This window comes from Centruroides vittatus, unplaced genomic scaffold (assembly GCF_030686945.1).
Source record: "Centruroides vittatus isolate TY-2023 unplaced genomic scaffold, ASM3068694v2 scaffold_464, whole genome shotgun sequence".
Classification (NCBI taxonomy): Eukaryota; Metazoa; Arthropoda; class Arachnida; order Scorpiones; family Buthidae; genus Centruroides; species Centruroides vittatus.
The window spans coordinates 1,981,162-1,995,002 of NW_027122710.1; the positions used below are offsets into that span (position 1 = coordinate 1,981,162).

General features: G+C 29.8%; 1 protein-coding gene across 4 annotated transcripts in view; it reads right to left on the reverse strand.

The window, feature by feature from the left end:
* Positions 1-13,841, reverse strand: part of LOC136989325 (protein shisa-1-like) — a 133,978-nt gene that overhangs the window by 59,897 nt on the left and 60,240 nt on the right. For 3 of the 4 annotated variants that reach the window (XM_067287451.1, XM_067287454.1, XM_067287455.1), the window contains exons 1-2: positions 1,027-1,129; positions 747-788 (exon numbers count right to left, since the gene is read on the reverse strand). The gene's annotated coding sequence lies outside the window, so the exon portion shown is untranslated. Of the gene's footprint in view, positions 1-746; positions 789-1,026; positions 1,130-13,841 lie in introns of those variants that run through there. The other variant, XM_067287452.1, reaches the window with a different exon arrangement.

The window sequence follows — 13,841 nt, forward strand, 5'->3', positions numbered from 1 at the left end:
GCGAAATTCTCTCTCTATTGGCGCATCACGCAGGTCTTTATTTTAAAATTGTTATTTAATGTTTTATTAATAACGAATTTAACAGGAATCTCAGCACTGTTTTATTATTAAATATTTAGTTAAAATGTTTAAAAATATGATTTATTCCATCGGAACAAATAGCTTACAAGTTATGCTATTCATAAAAATGTGTCGAAGGGAGGAGGAAGAGAGAAAGAGGAAAAAAGTCAGTAAAAATAACATCAGAGAACGGACAAACGATGAATATACTGTTAGGAACAAGCAAGGAGAATAAGAATTTTGCTGTATTTTATGTCGGTGCCATCCATCATGTTACAAACTGTCAACAGAAAGCGTTGATGCGTCAATAGAAGTTGGGAGATCTCACAAAGAAAGAAGGAAAGAAAAAAAAAATGCCCCATTGTAAAATACACGAAACCATTGTAATAATTTAAGATTTGTAATTCAAGAAAAGCGATACCAAATAACAAGAAATTCCCTTTATTTCTGAAAAAAAAAATTTTTCCTATCAGCTGGAAAATATTCAAATATTTATCCGGAAGTGGGTTGAAAAATATATAAATAAATATATTGGAATCACTGCTCAGACCTTGACTGGCTGACTTTACTCCTTACTCTTTTTCTTTTTTAAATTATTATTAAAAGCTAAATCTATACAATTTATTGGGTTCCATTTTAAAATGCCCTTATATATAATAATGATGAAAAAATTCGAATTATCTTACCTGATTCTGATGATGAAATTGCGACTTCAGCACGAGATCAATCTGAAATTAGAGCAAGAAGATAGTTTAAATGCGTTTAAAAACAATAAAAATTTCTGCAAGATAAGGTAAAATTTCAGCAACAAACCAAGTACAGTATAATGTACTGCAGCTCGAAAAACAGCGTGCGTTGTCTGTACGTAGATGTATGTGTGTGTGTGTATATATATATATATATACAGTGTATAAAACACAAGAGGTCATTCTACTGTTGAAGAACAGCAACACTAAGTTAACTTACCCACTGCACAAAAACAAACGAAGACTTTTAGTGCTTTCCAGCATCAACAGTACTCGATTATGAACGGCTGTTGTCTCTTTGGACGAGTGTCGAAACACGTGACGTATAACCACGTGCGCAGGAGTTGGAACGGAAAAGTCCATTCTCTTCAGCGGGATCAGGAATGAAGGGGAGAGAGTACAGATTTAATTAAAACTGAAATTTTCTGTTTTTTTTTCTCCCCTTTTTTTCTGTGCTTTCTACTTATATATATATATATATATTTCTGTCAACATCCGAGGAAGTTTGATTCTTTCTTACTTATCAAATTTTTAAATGTAAGTTATGTATTAAAAGTAGAGGTTACCTTAACTAAGAGACTTGTAATATTTATTTTATAATACCTTTGCGATTTAATTAGATAATTCCAAATTTTTGTAACTTAGAAATCGATCTCTTGTTTTAGATACTTTTTTCTTTATCCCGTATTGTTTCCTACCCCCTTCTCGACACGATATTTAATTTCTTTTCTAAATTAAAGTGAGAAATTAATAAAGGAAAATGTTTATGTTTAAATTGTTTTTCTTTCTTTATTTTTATTAAAAAATATTTTTAATTATCCGGTAAGTTTTATTCGTGTGTTGAAAATGTTTATTTAATTATCATTTTATATAATAATTACTCTGTTTATTATTACAGTTAAATATTACATAGAATATTTTATAATTAATTTAAAGTATTCGTCTTAAATTAGGCAAAAATTATTGTATACAGTAATTTTTTAAATATATTTATAAGTACTGTATACAAATACTGTTTACAGCATTTGTATACAGTACTTGTACACTTAAAGCCACTGGCACATCCAGGATTTTGGGTGCTGCTCAAGGCAGATTAGGGGGGAACAAAGACACGTGCTCCTTTTTTCGGAGAATTTTACTCGCCGTACGTAAGATTAGGTAACTAAAGACATGTGATGTGCATTATTGCATTTATTTTACGGTAAAAAATCTGATTGCTTTGGAATCACAGAGCTATAAGCACTCTCCTGGTTACACCCCTGCTTAAAACAGTTGTTATTTTTAAGTACCTTAATAATTCACTTCTCTACGGTAATCATAATTGTGTACAGTACAATTGCACTGTGTTCATCGCTATTGGTGTGTAATTTAAAACTGAATTTGTATTGTTCGTCCTGTATAACATATAAGGTAACTACTTAAAGTACTTATACGGAAGGTCGAATGGAAAGAAGGCCTCCTGGTTCGAATCCAAGCAAGATACTGCTCCCATTGCGGGTCTTCAAAACCCACGATAGAGTATGAAAAAAGGCCCACTTAGTGTCCACAGGGTGAAGGAGTTAAGAAAAAAAGTACATGAATATACAATATAAAGCATTTTATACAACATAAATACGTTTAAAGCATTTTACACAATGCTTTTAATTTAAAACAGGTAATTAAAGTGTACTGTACGTATTATACAGGCATTTAATTATATGTAAACAAAAACTACAATAATTTTTATCTTTTAAAGTTTACCTGTAATTTCTTTTTTCTTTTCTTTTTTTTTTAATTATACACGAAATTAAAATATTAACAACAATATAAAAGGAATTTTGTGTTCATAAATAAATGGCAATAACACAATCTGTACTTAGCAATAAATATGCTCGATTTATTGCAGCCATTAATTAAATAATGCGTGAATTTTTGTATAAGAGTGTATTTACTTTACACTCTTAACTCATCACTCGCCCGTCAGATAATAAAGATTAGTAGCTAAATGATGATGCAAATAAAATAAAATACGTTAAAATACAAACATTTCCTCTTCACAAATGCGTTTTTTTTTAAATTTATGATGTAATTTTATCTTTATTTTACTTTTGTTTTCGATTTTGTACACATATTTTGAAGCTTAATAACTCACGTGGCTGTTGTCAAAAATTTCTGAAATTTTGCAGGGAGGTTTGAGTATTAGGGGGAAATGTTTGCAGAAATTTTCAGGAAAATCGGACTATCGGTTCGGGAGATATGGCCCCCTTAATATCTCTCGACCCAATCTGAAGACTTTAAAGATAATAGTAGCAATTACCGTATTAGGGATGAATAGATAAAGAATGCCGGGAAAGTCTAGCAACAACGTGCCAGCTTTTATTTTATATTGAATATCCACATCTGTACTTATTGTAATGTATTTTTCAACGTGGAATGTTTTCATGTTAACAATTAGAATGTTGCAGTAAATGCTTCGAATACATTTGAGATAAGGAAAAGAATCATTCGAATGGTAACCATTTAATCGAATTGTTTCGCTTTTCTTTAAAAATATTCTCACTTTTATGAGCAATTTAATAGTTTTACTTTCTTAAATAATGTTTAAAAATATACGTGTATAAGTCGTTTACACTCTTCTATATAAAAGTAAGTTATATTATATGTAAAATAGCAATTTTTCACTAAACTTTAAAATGTATTCCGTTAATGGATTTTATGGTTATTGATTCGAAAACTTCTGCATAAATTCGGCAATAAATATAAAGATTTATATACAGTTTAACCTCTGAACGACGGCCAGGAACATCGAGATATTAGTTTGGCGCCCAAAGGTGAAGTGGGCCCCTTTTGTTCCTAGTACAGGGCCCACAAACTTTTTCGATTATCAGGATTTCTCGGCCTTTTATCGACTTCCTCTTATTATATGCTTATATAGTTAATAATATTAATAAATCTCGGAACCACTAATTTTCGGTGGTCTACTTTAGGGACCTTTCCTAAGCAAGTCCCTTTCTTTAACACATGAAATACGTAAAAATGTATTAAAATCTTTAACACTGCTACTTATTATTTTTTGTTAGTGAAAATAATAATAATTTATAGGGGTGGTAATCATAAGGACCCCTAAGTTTCTCGGGAAAAATACCCAGCACCCTTTTCTCGACGGCCCTGGACCACCCACACTAAAAGAAACGTAAAAAATGGCCATTGTTCGGAGGTTATTTTGTATGTATTTTTGTCCAGAGAGAAAAGTTCGCGAAAGAAATGGCCGCCGTTTAGAGGTGTCCGTTATTGGAGGTTCGACTTTATATATATTTTTAATCGGAATCAATATTAAGCATGAAAATCGTATTTTTCTAAGAAATTCGCTTATTTTATCTTTCTAATTAGTAGATAAACTCCCTGATTAATTATAATTGTATAACAATAATCAATGAGAAGACATTTATCTTGTCGTTGATGTGACTGGAGATTTATTAATAAACTATTGCTGAAAACAAAGAACCAATGACTGAATTTCTTAATTATTGACTAAAATTAAATTATTCACAGAAGAACAATAGAATTTTATTAATGAAATTATGGAAAAATAATCCTTTAAAACATTTATATTATTAATATAGCCTACGAGATGATCGTAAAGGGTAGGTGTTCAGTCCTTTGTAAGAAGATCTATTGAGAAAATCTCAACCAAATTTAGTATACACACTGCCCTAAGCATGCGGTTTTAATTTTCGGGAAAAATTTTACTTAGAAATTTCACCGCTAGGGCAAATTTGGCGCCGCCGTCTTCTTAATGCGCGTGTTACGTACGTTTCCCAACGAATTTCTGGCTTGCCGTTTCTTTAATGGAAGAGTTTTAAAAACTAACCTCGTTAGAAAACGTAGCATTAAGAAGACGTCAGCGCCAATTTCGCCCTAGCGGCTGAATTTTGAAATAAACATTTTTTTTTTCCGAAAATCGAAACCGTATATTCAGGACAGTATTTATAGCAAATTTGGTGGAAATTTGCCGAATAGATTCTTCCTTTAAACGGCTCTGAACATCTCTTTGAAATAATTTATTTTAATTAAAATGTAACGAAATTTCGTCAGTGCTATCAAAAAGTTTAAATTAAAAAAATAATAATAAATTATTTTTTTAATTTATTAAGAACTTTAAAAAATTATATTAAATCTAGTCCATAGTATATCAAGGAAAAGAAGTTAAAGTTTGATATAATATTTACATTTTGTTGTAAAATAGCCATAAAATGGATGCTGTAAAACTTTATTATGATCCTTGGAGCCTCGAGAGACGAATTGAACATTCCAAATTTTGGAAAATATTTCATTCAAGAAGATATTCTATTATCGAAAATCATTTTATTGACTTTAATACGTCACTCAAATTTGTTATACAAGGGAAAAAAAATGCTATTATTATTATTACTATTATTAATTTTAATATTTCATGAAATTTAAAACATTTTATATATAAATTTTATATTATTTTTATATATTAAAATAGGGGTGCATTTAAATCATTATATAAAAAATCGCCATGTTTTTACAGGAATATCTTTAAAAATTTCAGTACTGAACTGAAGACCTATAATTCTCATCTCGTCCGTCTGTCTGTCAGTCCGTTCTTCCTTCCTTAATCTAGAGTTAGATAAACGAAAATGGAGACCCCGAATTAAGCACGTGACTTTCGGTCTGGACCAAAAGTCACGTGCTTTTTTAAATGAAAAAATATGATCATAAACTGTATAAAATGGCGATTTAAAATATTATTTTCGCTTCGTATATAAATCAAAATTAAATATTTATAAACTTAGTAAACTCTTTTAAAATATTGTAAAGAGTATTTGTATTTATATTTTATACCTATTATTTTATTAAATTAATTACAATGCTGTAAATGTGCAGTAAAGTACGTTAAGTACGTTGTAAAATGGAATATAAAAAGAATATTTTGTGAAAATTTAATACTTAAGTCATCCATTATATTATAATTTTTAACTTTTAACTTCTATGCTGCATTAACTATGCACAATGCTTATTAATTAATAGGTGAGGTGTGCATAATACTTCATAGATCCAACGTTTCAATGTCGTCCCCCCATAGTAAAGTACATCTCAGTTAATTGGGCCACCCCGTATAAAAATTGTAATGTGTAGCAGTGCATTATGGTCTGTACTGTACGTGGGGTGGTCAGAGTTTCATCCCATGCTGATATTCTCTTCTAAATTCAGTTCTATAGCTAAGTAAATAATTAAAAAACATATATTATAAATTTAAATTCGGTCTTTCATTTTATATAAATAAATATATATTTTTTTCTTTGGAAATTTTATCCTGTAGAAAGGTTTAATCAAGCAAAAAGTAATCGAGTAAAGAGTAATTGAACTAATAGTAATTGTATTACTTTAATGGATGACTTTCTAATACGGTAAATACATTGAAGATCAAGTCTAATGTATGCTAACGGATGAAACTTTGATATTTATTATTAAAAAAAAGTAATTTAAAATTTAATGAATGGATAGAAAAATAAAAATATAATTAAGTTAATATTTCATAAATGTATATTATAAATAGGATGAAAGAAAATTGAATTTGTAATAGAGAAAAATCGAATAACAGTAAGAAAAAGTATATAGGCATAATTTACATATGTTGACGTCTAAATGCAGAAAATTTTTATTTATTACTTTAAAAAAGTGCTTAAAGAGTGTTATAAATTAATTCACCCTTTCAATACTTTCCGATGTGTAATAATATTATTTTCTATACAATTTCTTAGCTAAATTATTCGAAATATTATGTTCTCATCCTGTGTAATTAATTGTATACAGGATGAGGTCAAAATTTGCTTAACAGCCTTATAAAATCGAACTGAGCTGAACGGGGGAAAGTATCGCATGATAGAAATATGTTATGCTGACACAAAAATGGTAGCCCCGTAGGCATAACTTAGAAACGGGTCATGCCTAAGGGTTGCCATTTTTGTGTGTCATATCTTTGGGTTACCACTTTTGTGTGTCAACTGTGTGGCATAACGGTATTGTATCTATCATATCAAAATTTTCTGTCCAACAAAGTTCGGTTTTATAAGGGTGTTAATTAAATTTTCACACACCCTGACATTAACTTACCACAAATATTTTTGATATTCTCTCAAAGTTTACCATTTATAATGCTTTAATTTAGCAAAAAAAGTGAATAGAAAATAACCAAAATGTTTCTTTATTATAAAAAATATCTCATAATTATCAGAAATTCTTTCAATACTTTCCGAAGAGTACAAAAATCATTTAAAAATTTTGATACAGTTAAACCTCTGAACAACGGCAACTGACGAAAACACAAAAAATGGCCGCTGTTTAGAGGTGGCCTTTGTTGGGAGGTGTTCTCTATTAGAGGTTCGACCGTATATATTTTAATAGGCATAAAACTTCGAATAACGTCACGAAACGAAGTGAATAGAAATGAATCGAAGTAGAAGTAATTGAGTTACTATAATTTATAATAATAAATTAATTCACCCTTTATAAAGAGTAGAAAGAGTATCCTTACTTTATACTTTTTTAAACAAAATTGTTCGAAAGTTTATGCTAATTAAAATATATATTAACTTGTCAAGAAGGTGTCGAGTTTTGAAAGAGCTCGTGGAAAGAACATTTATTATTCGAGGAGGACAAAACGCTGTAAAATGCATCCACCCTCTATATATTTTTTCTGCAAGATACTGTCACTTTAAAAGAGTTGACATTCTGAAAGGGATATCAAATGGAACAGGCCCTACGTGAACTGATTTAAAATACTGATATGTTTTTATATCAGAGTAAACAACGAATTATAAGAAAAAAAATACACCTCTCTTTATGCTCTATGACAAACTTTCCCCTTCTTTCCCCCTGTCATTTATTTAATTGATAGATACATTACTCTTTAAATACTGTTTCATTAAAAATTATATTTCTAATTTAAAATTAAATTCATAAGATAATTTTATAATGTAGAAATTTCGGGGTTTTTAGATAAAATGGGTTTATTTCATTTCACGTTATTTTAAAGTTATCAGTGATGCTCGTAGATCTTTGGGGACTTTGCCGAAATAATAATCAGGAGCATTTTTAACTTGATGTAATCACACTTCCCCAAGTATTCGGTAGTTTTGGTGGCTTTATCATATAAATTTGACCACCAGTGGTCGAATTTGTATGATAAAGCCACCAAACACTGGTAATTGGTCGCATCTAACTAAGGAGCTGTCTACGTGGAGTTTTCCAGATTTTTCACGTGTCAAACACGTAAATAGGGACCAATTTCTGTCCCTATTTAGGTGTTAGACACGTGAATATGTCCCTTAACAGGTCTTGCATACGTTGCATTACCTTACTCTGTGAATCATTTGGGGTTTTAGAATTAGATGTCTTTGTCAAATGTCTTTGTACGCTATAACACACCATTGTGCGCTCGTGTATTTCACTTTACTGAAAAGATTACATACTTAACTGTAAAATATAAACTGTAAACTAATGTAAATTGATTTCGTTTATAGAAAAATGCATTTTCTAGGAGACAATATCAGAAGTTTTTATAGAGTCTTTGCAGTGGAATGAAGATACCATCAGCTTTATCATATTACGTTGTATCGGATTTCTGACACGAAAACGCTCTCGAAGAAGGGAATAAACACTGTCATTTTTACAACATGATAGTATTGACCACATTAAAAAGATTGAAGAAAAATTTTGGACATTGCAAGGATTACTGGATCAAGTGATATACTTTTTGATCATCAATCCAACAGGAAAAAATCTATAGAACCGAAGAACAGGCAAAAATTACTGTAAGCAAAAATTTAATTTCCACTGAAAAAGCTAAAATTCTTCTTTAAAAATCTTAAATCATTGCCTTTAATTTATTATACGCGTATATATTTTGTTTTTTCATTAAATAACATTCAGGGGTAATGGAGCATAATAACAGACAATTATTGTCTAAAGGATCCCAATTACATAAATGAATGAAAAGGAAAGTATTTTAAGCGAATTCTTCCTTAATTAAAATATAAGTAACTGTTAATTTAGTTAAAATTATTTAAGAAAATTTAATTATTTTACATTAAATTTACCGCGCCGCACCCGAAATTTTGCAAATTTGCAGAATATATTTCTCTCGTCACTTTACTAAATTGAAAATGAAATTTGTTGAATTAATAATTTATGTTTAATTATCTTTTTACATACTTTATTTACTATTAAATATACATATAATATACTTTGTCATTAAATTTTCAATACAGTGGCGTGGTTTTTAACATAAATGATTTAAATAATCCTTAATTATATTTAGATTTATCTATATAGCTCAGTCAAACCTGTAAACAACGACCACTGAAGAAAGCCGGCTGCTGTTAGCGGGTTATTTTTTATATATTTTTGTTCTAAAAATTTCATTAAAAAATTGCCGTTATTGAAGGTTTGCGCTGTGTTACAAAACAATATTTTCACTTATAATTTTACATTTTTCATTCAATTACCTAAAAATTATATAAATTTAACATGATATAAAATATAATAAGAATATCTTTACAGCAAAGAAACCATCATGAATATTCATATACGTATCTTTCTTTAAGATATTAAAGAATATACTTTATCTAATGGAGAATGCAATGCCATATATCTTCATTGTTTACCCCATTAAGTATATTTATAAAAAGAAAAATAAAGAAAAATAAATGACGTGATAAACAATAAAAAAATAAATCTTGATTTTTCTACAGAAAAAAAAAGTTGTACGAAACTTTCAATTAAGAAAAAACTAAAGCTTCGTATTAGTTTTTAAACCTTGGCTTATTATTTTTATTTTTTATTTTTTAAATCCATTTAATCCTTGGTATTTTTATGACTTATTGTTCTGTCCTCACCAAACAACTGAAAAGATATTGTATCATTTTGCTCCTTGTTTTTTCTCGCTTTACTTTAAAGAAGTTTTACTTTTCTTCTGTAATTTTGGAAAATGTTTCACTACTTTTAGCTTTTTTTTATTTTATAAAAGTTGTAAATATTGCTGCAGTGATGAAAAATATAAAAATTATATCGAGTAGAATAATGTAGAAAGTAATATTACGCATTTAAATACCGTGATTATATAATTTAAAGGTGGTTAAGACACCACACCCTTAGGTGGAGACTCGGGATCGAATCTTGATTTTAGGAATTTTCCTAATCAGGGTATATTGGGCCTGTGCCTTGTTAAATTTTTAATGGGAATTTTAAAAGCAGCCTTGAAGCAATAAGGATAAGGCTCAGGGCACTAACAGGCACCCAGTGGCACACACAAAAAAAGCAAGGGTTCTCACCAAGAAAGGTCCGAAACAAAAGTTTTATAAGAAAATATTTCCCCAACAAATTCTCGAAGAAATGGGGCTTCCTAATTCCTAATCTGCTTAGGCATCATCATCATGAAGCTAAAACGAGTCATTGCAGGCCCCCAAGTCTTTCTGTGATCGGGAGGTATTGATCCTGTGCCTTGTAGAACTTGTGGGAATTTATTAAAAAAAAAGCCTTTTCCCTGTTGCTTCCAGGGATCTGAGTTCGATTCTTCTCAGAAATTTTCACGAGTGAGTTGCACATCGGATTTGCACATAAGCTAATCAAGCTGCTGCAGCTTAGGACCTCACATTTTCATACGCATCATTATTTGGTGGAGGAAAAGTCCTGTTACATGTTACACTTCAGGACCACAACCAATGTAAGCTGATCGGAATATGTCAGGCCCTTCCATTATCAGCAAGCGCTCATTATGGGGCTGGTCAGATCAATGATAAAAATGAGGAAGGGCTCTGTTAGTGCACCCTCCTAAGCATTTTTATTACAAAATTTCTAGAAAAAAATCGCAATTTTTAAATATAATTTAGTATATTTGATTTGATTTTAACATCTCCTATAGGAAAACAGGTATTAGGAAAGATTTTAAGAGAATATTTTCTTCCTAAAATAAATTTTAAATACACTTTTATTCAAATACCCAATGCTTATTTATAAATCGAATCAATATTTTATAAGGTTTAAGAATGTAAAGGCTGCAGTTTTAAATTTCCTCTTCGAGTTAAATTAAATTATTTAATTTCTTTTTAAATTTCTTTAGTTTAATACTTTTATTTTAATAAAAAAATAATATCAGGATATATAACACTAAAACTCCCTTTGCAATATTTGGAGGTGTGTGTTTTTTTAATAGGAATCCATTTATCTCTTTGACAATTTCGAAGATTTTTTGTAGTGTCTTTCCAATTTTATTTTGGAATATTTAGGCTTTAAAGTACTCGAAATGGAACGATTTACATCACACAACAAGTCACATTACTTGAATTTAAATTTAGTAGAAGGAATTCTTATGTTAACCACAGACAACATGAGTAGAAATGGGGACTAGTTTCTGGTCTTTTTGTTAACAGTAGCATTGCCTAGAAGAGTGAAGCTTCTTGAGGTCAACCTCAGAAGCTTCAGTCGTCTTCTACACGAGTCTGATGCACATTTCTAAATATAATTTAATTCTTTCTTGATAATTTTGATTAATTTCTCTAATATAATGGTCCCTTACCACATTACCTTACATAGTTCAATATTTTTCATAGTATGCATGGTGGATGGAAAGTAACTAGGCATTGAGAAATTGCTAAATTTTTTGTAATAATCACGTGATTATAGCAAAATTTATGTTTTTATGTACAACAGTTAATGGAAGTTTATAATTCCTGAATATGAAAGTGGGCAGTGACCGACGGCTTGTTTGTTGAAGAGCGAGGGCAGATTGCTGCACGCTATGAGGTGTAGAAATCAGTGGTGGTTGTGTGGAGATGGTGGCATACGATGAAGGGACGTCATGCCACAATCCGTCCGAAAACAATTAAGAATTGTTGTTCGAAGCTAATAACCACAGATTCGGTTGCAGACGCACAAAGAAGTGGCCGTCCATATATGACGGCTTAAGAAAAACGTGTCATTAGTGGATGGCTCCTTTGTCGTTGGTGGATGGCTCCTTATATCAAATTATAAAGTATTCTTCCTTATTTCCATTTAATAAGGTAAATTATAAATAATTATCATAATTTTAACTTGATAAATTTAGAAATTACTGTAATTTCTCGATGCCTAACTACTTACCACCCACCCTGTAGTGGTCACTTAGAGAAATGTGGTACATATGTTTTAACTTTTACCTTAGACAAATGTGACACAAAGACACGTTAGACTTCAAAATGCATGATTTAATTATTTATTTATTTCTAACCCCATTTCAAGCAAATTTGTGTCATATGTTAATAGTAGAAGTAGGAAGTGAAGGAGAAGCAGGAAGTGAAGAAGGAGAAGCAGGAGGAGGAGAGGACGGATGAAGTAAGGAAGAGGAGAAGAAGGAATGAAAAAAGTGTTTAAAAGCAAGATGGATTCTGAAGATGATAGGAATATAAAAAGGAGGTAAAAGAAAGAAAGAAGAAAAGCGTTTAATTGCAACATTACATAGTTGATATACGAAGATGGCAAGTACTTACATATATATTATATATATATTCTTACAAACATAATTTTATTGTTTTTCTTTGAAATTTTAAATTATAATATTTATTGGTAAAATTGATGATATTCTATCATTTATAAATATTTTATCTATTAAAATTTGCATGAAAATTTTTGAAGTTCCATCGTCCAAAATGAAAACAAAAATAAATAATAATTTTAATTCTTAGTTAATTATTATTATTAAAGTAAAAATGAGTATTAATATCACATTAATACAATATAAAAGGATTTTCTTGTATTATTAAAAAGTTATAAAGAATATAATATGATAATAATAATTTATGGAAAATCGATATTTATTTAGTTTATAGTTTACTGTAAGTATCTTCTCGTTTATGGTTAAAGAACACGAAGAAAATTTAATTTAAATAACTTTAAACTATTTAAAGTTATAAAAATGTTTTTAAATTTAAAAACTCAATTTTTATAACTTAAAAAAATTTTTATTCGGGAAATATTTTACAAATTTAATAAAATATCACCTCCAGTAACGACCACCTCTGATCAGCGGCCATTTTTTATATTCTCGCCAGTGGCCGTTGTTCAGAGGTTTATATATATATATATATATATATATATATATATATATATTTTAACAAGATAATCTTTTATTTAATAAATTTTTAATAAAAAATTGATTCCTAAAATGCGCCATTAATTTTTGAAGATGTAAAACGATATGATAATGTGTACAAAATATGGCTTAATGTTTACATAGTAAAACCTGTCCAAAGCGGAATCTGAATAAAACGGAAACCTGTCTAAGCAAAAAAAATATTCGGTACTGCGGATTCCGGTTGATACAGGTCTTACTGTAGTAACTTTGAAATTGTATGAGAAACATTGCAAAATTTGACGAAGTCACCAGAAGAGGAAATCATGAAGTGCGAAAAAAGCCCCATCCAATATGGCAATATCTCGAAGCTTCCGTAAGATTATTTTGTAAATTCTCTTGATCATCTCCTCCATTGCCTTTTCTTTTACTCAACATCCAGTTTTCCCAAGCTTGATCTCTTTTCCTAACCTATTAACTGTACGCATTACATGACCGAAATATGACAGCTGTTGTCTTCACATCAAGTAGTTACAGGAGGCAGCTTAACTTGATTTGTTCAATCATTAAATGATTAATTCTTTTGACAAACTCGTAGAGTGATTGTCATCTTAGGGCATGCAGAATATGAAGCCCTAAGAAACAATTTTAACTTACAGTAAGCATCTTCATTGAGAAACAATCGTCTTGAAGCAGTTTTATGGAGCAATTATCATATTGAAGCAAGCATTGCCATATTGCAAGAAGCATCCTCCTGAAACAATTATCATACTGGAGCAAGCAATTGAAATATTGTAAGAAGCATCTTCATGGAGGAGACTTGGGGAAGAGACATTATCTTGTCCAAAGATGAAGAGAGAATGTAATTGTTTTTGTACAACTTTTGAGTAAAATATCGAGAACTTTAGAATAGTATTTGAATT